We start from the raw sequence: 9,432 nt of genomic DNA on the forward strand, positions 1-9,432 counted from the left end.
TAAAATACCACACTTTAGCAAACTTCAGGCTTTTGTGTTTGTTAAAACTACACATTCAGTAATATGATTTTCCTTTCTCCAACTCACAAATGGGCTTTTTTACACTATAAATGCTTTGTGTTTTCACTTCCCATGAAGTACTAAGATGTCAGATTTCAAACATAAGGGCCATCATCACATTGAAGCATTCTTGCACTGCCCCCTTATGGTTCACTCCCCCACTGCAGGGCAAGTCATCTCTACAACAGATGGCGGAGTAATCCTTGAAATATCCTTTAGATCTCTCAGATCCTATCCATAGGACTGCCAGAGTCAGATCCTGTATAGAAAGGCAATGTATATCTGTCTGTGTGAGTGTGTTCAGTATCTTCAAGGACTAATCTGCCCTACAAAGACAAAAGACCTAAACTCGCAAGAGTGAGGAACTGAGAAAAATGGCTTTTTAGTTTACACTATTTAGTGACTTTAAGCTGTCCGTTGAAAGTTATTTTCTCAAAAAACAACAAAACTGACTGTGGATACATATCCATGTGATAAAGGAGGTCTTGATTGTCCCAAAATGATCAACAACTCATCTCGACAAAAAACAAATTTGCTTCCTTTTGGATTTGATAGGGCAGTAATGCACCAAGAAATTCAATTTCTGTTATCATACCCACTGTCGGACCAATTTAGAGGTAGACCAATACATCTCCAACACTCTAAATTCTGTGGGGTTATTTTTAACCCAATACTGGGTATATATTGCACAGAACACACTCCTGTAAACAAATTCTTGGCTGCCTTACATTTTTTTGTTTAATCAACTCAAATTTACAAGTCATTTTAACTTACTATTACTTATTTTGACTAAGTTGCTATAACTTATAAAATATAGTTAAAAGTAGTTAACTTAATTTTATAAGTTGTAGCAACTGATCTCTTGTCAAGATAAATAATAGTAAGTTGGCATGACTTGTAAATCTGCGATGGTTCAAGTAAACATTTTAAGGTAGCAAAAGTTATTTCAATGCATTGCTGGGTTGTTTCATCTCATGACGGAGTTAGCAGCAACCCAGAATAGGTTTATTTATAACATATGTTAAAAATAACCCAGCAGAATTAAAAGTGCAATTCAATCAAAAATTGAAAAAAATTGTACCTTATAATTACAAATTTAGCAAATGGATCTTCCTCAGATATACGTGTTGTTTTCAGTAACTAATAGACCCCTTCACAGTTCACGTCACAGGCTGTTCCCACTGCGCATGTCAGGGTCAGAAAAGTCCTTACAGCAGATTGAGTTGGGTATTATTCGGTATCGTCAAAAATGCCTACTTGCGTCGTGGGCTTTGAAAATCTCACCAGGTCTGCCGTTAAGTTTTTCGGAATTCCTGCAGAATCTCAAAAACAAAAAAACAACATATGTGGCTGCAAGCAATTAAACGTGCAGACTGCGATAATGCAAAGATCAAATCGGCTTGTGTTTGTAGTGCTCACTTCATTTCAGGTAAATCATAATTTTTCAGCCCTGTTAGATTAAACTAAAAAGCCTAAATGGTATGAACAGTTTGACCCCGTGCTGCACGCGCACCCCCACTGTAAAAAATCCAATTAATGAAATGTTGGAAGGGCAAAAATATATAAGTTAAACCAATTTTCTTGTTTGGGCTTAGTTGAGTAGACATATTATTTTAAGTCTACATAAATCTGTGTTTAAAACATTAAGTGAATTGTTATTTTCAAATTCAGTCAACATTCAGAATGGCTATGTTGACTGAACTAATTAAGACAAATCTGGTCAATATGTGGACTTATGACAGCTATGTTTCCTGACAACAAAATGCTCATAATATTACTGTTATTTGGTAACAAAATGTAATTTTAAGAGTTGTTCAGGCGTGAATGTATGTGCTTTAAGTTTAAATATGCGGTCGGTTAATATAGATAGCGTCTATTTAAAAATGTGCTCGGACACTTTCGGACGGAGAAGAGCTCCAGATGAGCTCCAGAAAATCACAGACACTTAAGCGCTCACACCCCGCCCAGCGCAGCCTCGCCTCGGCAAGCCCATCAGAAATCGACTGCTGGCTCTGATATCTGTGGCGTTTAAACATGCGATTTAATTCATTTTAATTTCTTATACTTAATAATAAAAGGTTTACCGGTATGTTTTAAATCATATTTTAGGATTGCACTTAAATGATATCGCTGTTGAATGATATTTCATATCTTTCACATTTGTTATAACTGGGCTGCGTACTGCCTGCGAATTTGAACTTCAGAGCGAAGGTGCGAGTGGAGAAATAGTCCCAATATCATAACAATCTTCTAAATATACTTCTAAACAAACTTCTAAATATACCCGTGTGTGTACCCGGGGGCGTGCGTGTGTGCGCGCGTACTCGCGCGTGTGCATGTATGTATGTATGCGCGTGCGTCTGTGTATTTTGAATTTAAAATGTTATAACTCGGAAGGATCTGGATCACAGGTCATTTCATCTGAGATCAATCCGCACGCAACAGCTGGAATCACTTACTGATTCACACAAGGAAGGACACAAGTCAGCCGTTTCCTCAAGTTCACGTCAGGTAAGTGTTTGTAATTAAATGTTAATTTTAGAATATATTAATTGGCAAAGACGCAAATACTCGACGTTTTTGTAATTATATTTTTGTAAAGATATATTAGAAGTGTGTTATGTTATTTGACCGAAGTAAAGTGGAGCTATTTTAGTTAAGATAAAAAGCCTGGATATAGGGTTGGTTTACCGGACAGAGTTTAGAACTCGGTCTTTATTATAATTGGGACATTTTTACAAACAAACCTTATATAATACAATACTGGCGTGCATTTTGAGACAAAACAATAGCACTCATATGTTAAGAGATGTCAGTAAGTTATTTCAGTCAGTGAAAAGCCCTGTCCGAGAAAACCGCCCAATAGTGTTTAATTATGTGTGATGTCTGAGGGAAATTTGGCCTAACATTAACGTTATTTAGGGAATAAAGTCTTTCACCGTCAAACTTTATTATATTAAACATGTTATTTATGTATGTGTGTGTGTTTATATTCCTCCGTTTATCAAACCAGAGCGGAGATGATGTCAGAGGCAGACCCGAGACATAGCGAGACAGTCTCCGCTTGGACTGGCTGAGGAAAGTCTCCTAAATGGCCCTGGTGATGTTCTGACTGACTTTGGAGGCTTTTTGGACTGTTTTATGCCCTCTATTTAAAGAAGACTTAATTCTGTATGTTCAGTCTGTATGATAAGTGAATAAAAAGCTTTTGTTTTTATGTGACTGAAGTTAATTCTTTTGTTTACAACACCAGCATAAATTATTTGATAAATAATTTAAAAATGTTATTAAAAAAAATCCCAAATAATAAATATTAATTGAAGTAACACACAAAACATTGAGTAAATACTTAAATTTTAATTGACAGAGTCTTTGCTGTAAGTTTTTAAAGATTCAACTGATTAAAACATTTTAGTTGAATGAACTATAAAGCTAATTGAGCCAACATACTTTTTTATATTTGAGTCAAATTTGGGCCAACTAAAAAACATCAATCCAGGTAACACTTTGGAGACAGAAATTGAGTGAACGTAAAATTTCTGTGGAACTAGTTACTAAAAAATAATTCATTGAGCCAACAATTTATTTTTTACAGTGTAGTCATTCAATGTTTACAAACCTTGAAGGGGTCTATAAAGTGGACATATCACGAATCTGACTTTTTTATGTTTAATTGCTATAATTGGGTCCCCAGAAGGGATGCACCGATAGGATTTTTTTAGGCCGATACCGATACCGATTTAAACAGACAACTTATGGCCGATACCGATGCCGATACCGATATTAACGCTTGTATACAATACTATACAGTTGGTCTATTAGCTAGTTTATTTCTGCATCAAATTATTTTTACTGAACAGGGCCGTGCACAGACCTTTTGAGGGGCATGTGCTGAAACTGAAAAAGGGCACCCCCTCCAAATAAATATCACTTAATAATCATCTTAATAGCTTTATATTTATTCGCTATTAATGATTGAAAAAATCACTATTAATGAATGAAAAATGACATTTTATGATAGCTTGGCATTATACAGTGCAAAGGATATCTGCCCTTGTAAATTGGCTTTAACAATTTACATCCTGGGTGTTTGTCTGTATTAGGCCTATTTGTAGTCATGTGTTTGTGAAGTGCTCTTGTGTACTCGCTCTTATTTAATTGTAGAATATAATAATTTTATTTTTTTCCTCTGCTTACATACATAAAGTTACATAAAAATATGTTTGAAGAAAAAAAAAAGGTATTCTGTTTGGTTTTATAAGTTAATTTTTATTATTTGGTTAACATGTTTGTGTGATTGATATGTGATTGAGAAGAGGGGGAAATAGGAGATTAAAGATCAAAATAGGAGATTATACTATACTATAGCCATACCATTAGCATATTCAACATGTATCTGCCTACCTGGAAAAAACTGTGCTGAGGACCAGGAACCTTGGTCTTTTGAAGGTGCAAATAACTGCATTACTGAAAAATATACTAAATACTAAATAGACTTAACTCTATGCCATTGATTTCAGAATAAAAAGTTATGAACCAAATAATCATACAACTCCCTTGACTAATTCAAGGCATAAGATACATGCATATAGACCAGTTCAAAAGATGTAAACAACACTGGTCCAGAAGCACTTCCTGTTTCCATTTTTTAACACTAGATAAACGTTGGGATAAAATAAACCAACAGAACATATACACCTGAATTAACTGAAGTTAAACAAACATCTTAAAGATAATAATATATGTAAAATAAAAAAATAACTGTCACAAACTGTAACAGGAAGTGTTTCTGGACCAGTGTTGTTTACATCATTTGAACTGGTCTATACAATAAATTATATCCAGATTGCATACTGAAATGAGTGACAGGGCAATATAATGTACATACTTGTATCCTTTACACGTTTTTCGTCTCTATCCAGTTTTCCCAACTGGGCATCTGATGTCTAAGACCTTTCTAATCTGATATGTTTTTGGTGTTAATGTTGGCTAGACGTTTACCCGCACGGGCGTGTCTTCTCGCGTGAGATGTGTTGACTAGTTTAACGATTGAGACGCGTCATGCAAAAAAAGCGGTAAAACCCAAACGTGCATTCCGTATTGTTGTCACGGGTGCCCTTCACATGGGTGAATACTTGTTTAAAAACTGCTCGCGCTTTGTCAAAAACTCAATTTGGTCGCAGTTTGGAGCCCTTAGTGCCCCCTGATTGCCCGCTCGACCAATCCCGTCTATGGATAATTCAGCTCTGCTCAAATTTATAAAACATGCGCCGTTATAGACATACTAGTGTTTCTTTCGTAATGAGACAGCATTGTACTCAAACAACTAGATTATTTACCGTAGCAAGACGTTCAGCTGCCTCTGACTGCTGTGGAACTTCAGCTCGCTGCACTCAGGGGGCGGAGTTAAGAGGTTTGACAGACAGGTTTGAGCGGATCCAAAAATATTTAGTTTTGTAATAATTTTATTTGATAAATATATTTGTAAAACACACAGACAGACGTAAATGTTTAACAATAGCATTAATTTATATATATATATATATATATATATATATAAAAAAAAAAAAACACATTCCAAAAACGGGCACTTCGGAGTGTAAGGACAAAAAGGGCATGTGTTCTGCACAGGTTGAGCCCTATCTGTGCACGTGCCTGTTACTGAACATGGATTGGATCTAATTAACATTCAACTTACCAACATAAGAAGAGAGGCACAAATTAAGCTAAAAAAAAATATAATAAGACAGCATGACAACCTTCAAAGGTGGTTTTTGCTATTCAGCATTTATTTTATTAACAACATTAACTCATTTTTTTACATATAATGGATTTCTTTATGCAGTTAATTAATAAACAATCGGTATCAGCCTTTCTCGTGCTATTGCCGATATGCCGATGGTTTCAAATTCGTCAAAAATCGGCCGATAAATATCGGCGGCCGATACATCGGTGCATCACTAGTACCCAGTGCTTCTATCAACCTAGAAAATGTGAAAAAGATCAACCCAGTAACTTAGTTTTGGTAAACCATTCTCTGCAAGCAAAAAAATAGTTCATTAAAATGTGGCTCTCCTTGTGATGTCAGAAGGGGATAATACCGCCCCTTAATCTGTGCTACCCTACCACGGCACTTCCATTTAGTGCAGAGATCAGCTCATTTGCATTCAAAAAGACATACTCAAAACGGCACATTTTTGCTATAATAAATAATCTATGGGGTATTTTGAACTAGAACTTCACATATGTACTCTGGGGACACCAAATATTTATTTGACATTTTAAAAAAGTCTCGTGAAAAGTCCCCTTTAAACAAGACTCTGTTTTCTTCCGGACTCAAAAGCATGTGTTTTCCATGAAATAAAATCTGGGTCGTGTAATGTGGATGAGATATGAACATTGAATGGTATAATAACAGTTTTCTATATATTTTAATTAAATATCCGCCATATTTCATTGTCCACGATTAATGTAATATCACGTGTGTGGAATGTACATTTTCATGTGCTTTAGTTTTGATGCTAAGGTAGATGCTTGTTAGCGGCATGTGCAGTAATGCACAACAAATGTTCATTCAGTTTCCCCAATTTTTCTTACAGTATGTCTTTCATTTAACGTAATTACATTTGTGCTATTTGGCCTTAAATCAACCAAATATCAGCCATTAAAAACCCATATCGGTCGACCACTAGAGCAAGCTTATCTTTCTGACATGGAACAAGAGAAGAAAGTCTAAAAAAATGCTAAAGCTCTCCCTACTTCCATCCAAATGTAAGTGAATGGTGACTGTCAGTCATTAGCACACTGCCTAACGTCTACTTTCATGTTCCACTCACTAAGAAAAGAGATCCATATGGGTTTGGACTGGCTTAAATATATAGCCTACGCTAAATAATGACAGAATTTTCATGTTATCCCTTTAAGACTAATAACCATTGAGTGGCAATGTTATTGTATCATATACAATGACAATGCAGAAGATGAATGTATGTGTTTGTGCGTGCATTAACAAAGCAGTAGGGTGGTCTAATTATCTAATCGTTTCTGTTGAATAATCGCACCTCCCCAGCGTGGCATTTAGAAGACAGGCATCAGAAATTCATTTTAATGCCTATTATTATTGCGCATAATACTGAGAGCAGAGAGTGCAAAAGAGGGGTGTGCTCTCCGTGAATGTCAGATTCTCCTTTATTAATGCCAGAATTTTGTAAATCTAATTAAACGTTTTCTCAGATATGGTTCTTAACAAACGCTAACACACACACACAATTGCTAAATACAATTACAAAGGCAAACACTGATGGCAGGAACAGTAACTTTAACCCTTGTGCCTTGTTCCAATTCACTACCCTTTCGTGTTGATAGCGGCCAAAAATGGACCCTAAATTAAACGGCTGTAAAAATGTATCAGATTAATATTTTTTCAAATTTTTTGCATAAATCTGTTAATCAACCTCAGAACTGATCAAAACTACCAAATGTTTCCAAAAAGTTCATGCTTTTAACTCTTTAATTGCCAAGCTCATAAGTGATGCCACTGATTTGAGAAAAAAAAAAAATCACTGATTTTCAATATAAAAAGTGATTGTGGACTGGATTTTTTTTTCACCATTTTCACAGTCCTGGGCATGCCAAAGATTGGTAAAAACTTTGGCTTTATAACTCAATGTACAATCCATCATTTAAGCTCTCAATGTTTTTTGCACAGGCTACTAAAGGGTTAATGGTGCCACATGGTGATCAATAGTAAAAATGACAAATTTTACCTCTTTGCAAAAGGTAAAACCACAAAGAATCAAGAATGCATGGTAATATGGTGTCATGGCTCTGCAATCAAATAATGTTGTTATAATGGAAGTCAATGGGGAAAAAATGGCCACAAACAAAAAACAAAAAAAATTTAATCTGATGCTGCACAAAAACTAAAAATGCATAAAAGCCATTGTTTTTACCAATCTTTGACATGCCCAAGACCGTAAAAAAGGTAATAGAAAATCCAGTCCACATTCACTTTTTATATTGAAAATCGGTCATTTTGTGTTTTTTTTCCCCCCCAAATCAGTGACACTACTTATAAACTTGACAATGAAAGTGTTAAAATCATGGAATTTTTGCAAACATTTGGTAGTTTTGATCAGTACTGAGGTTGATTAACAGATTTATGCAAAAAAAAATGTTTAAAAAAATTCATCCGATACATTTTTACAGCAGTTTAATTTAGTGGCCTTTTTTGGCCGTTAACAACACGTAAGGGTAGTAAATTTGCCCACGGTATATTGTTACGTTTTTGAAAAATTTCAAAGCATTTTCTTAAAATATGTGTAAATATAAGATTTGTCACCAAAAATCATTCCATTTGCTGAAACACAGAGAAAGTTGTGGCCAAATTAAGACAAAAAAATTGCAAAAATGGCCCCAACAACACATAAGGGTTAAGAATAACGGTAAAAACACCTGACGTTAACATAACTTCTGTCAACACTAACATCACACCATAATTAATAGTAACAAACACTGATTCAACACTGACAGTACCATTAACCATAAAACTACCATTAACAGACACTGTAACACAGCCAACCCCCTTCCTCACTTCCTCCTTCAACCATTAATGTTCAGTAATATCACTTTAACATGTTCAGCTCAGTTACTGCATATTTGACACCCCTTCCTGCATTGATTTGCACATACGTGCATCGATTTTCTCCTATGTTCAACTCAATTCCCAAATTCCCAAAAGTATGTCAGGAACAGCCGAAGCTCAGTGAATCATATAGCAGCCTGGGACATATCTCAAATCCCTTAACAGTATAAGGTCCAGCACTCATATCGAACCGAGGCATTCAGAGCATGTGATTGAAATAAATCAAATCTTCACGAGTTTCTTTTTTTCTAAACGCTCCAGAAGTTTCAATTCGTTGTCGAAACACTTTCTCACTTCATCTCTCGAATGTGGTTCTAGTTTCTGAAATACAATACTAACAGCCCACTAACATAAATCAACACGTACAGCGACCAACATATGCTTGGGGCCCTTGATCCTAACTACAGCTGTGTGATAATTAAACAGACTGACTGTACCTTACACACATTAAGTACACGTCCATCCATCAATTTCGCCGTTGCTCGTCATTTAGGAAATATATGGAGGATTTAGGGGGAAATATTACACTGAAGTCATTTATTTAAGCTTGATATTAATGTTTCATATGAAAAATGTGTCGGGTTTTGGCAACACGAAACATGTCTTCGATACATAATAATAAACATCTTTAGAAGGAATAAATCAACGTCTGTTTTCCATCACAAACACGAGCATGTAATAAAACAGCAAGATGAGAATAAAGAGAGTTTCTTATCCACAGATGTTTA

The sequence above is a fragment of the Paramisgurnus dabryanus genome, chromosome 5 (genome assembly GCF_030506205.2).
Source record: "Paramisgurnus dabryanus chromosome 5, PD_genome_1.1, whole genome shotgun sequence".
NCBI lineage: Eukaryota > Metazoa > Chordata > Actinopteri > Cypriniformes > Cobitidae > Paramisgurnus > Paramisgurnus dabryanus.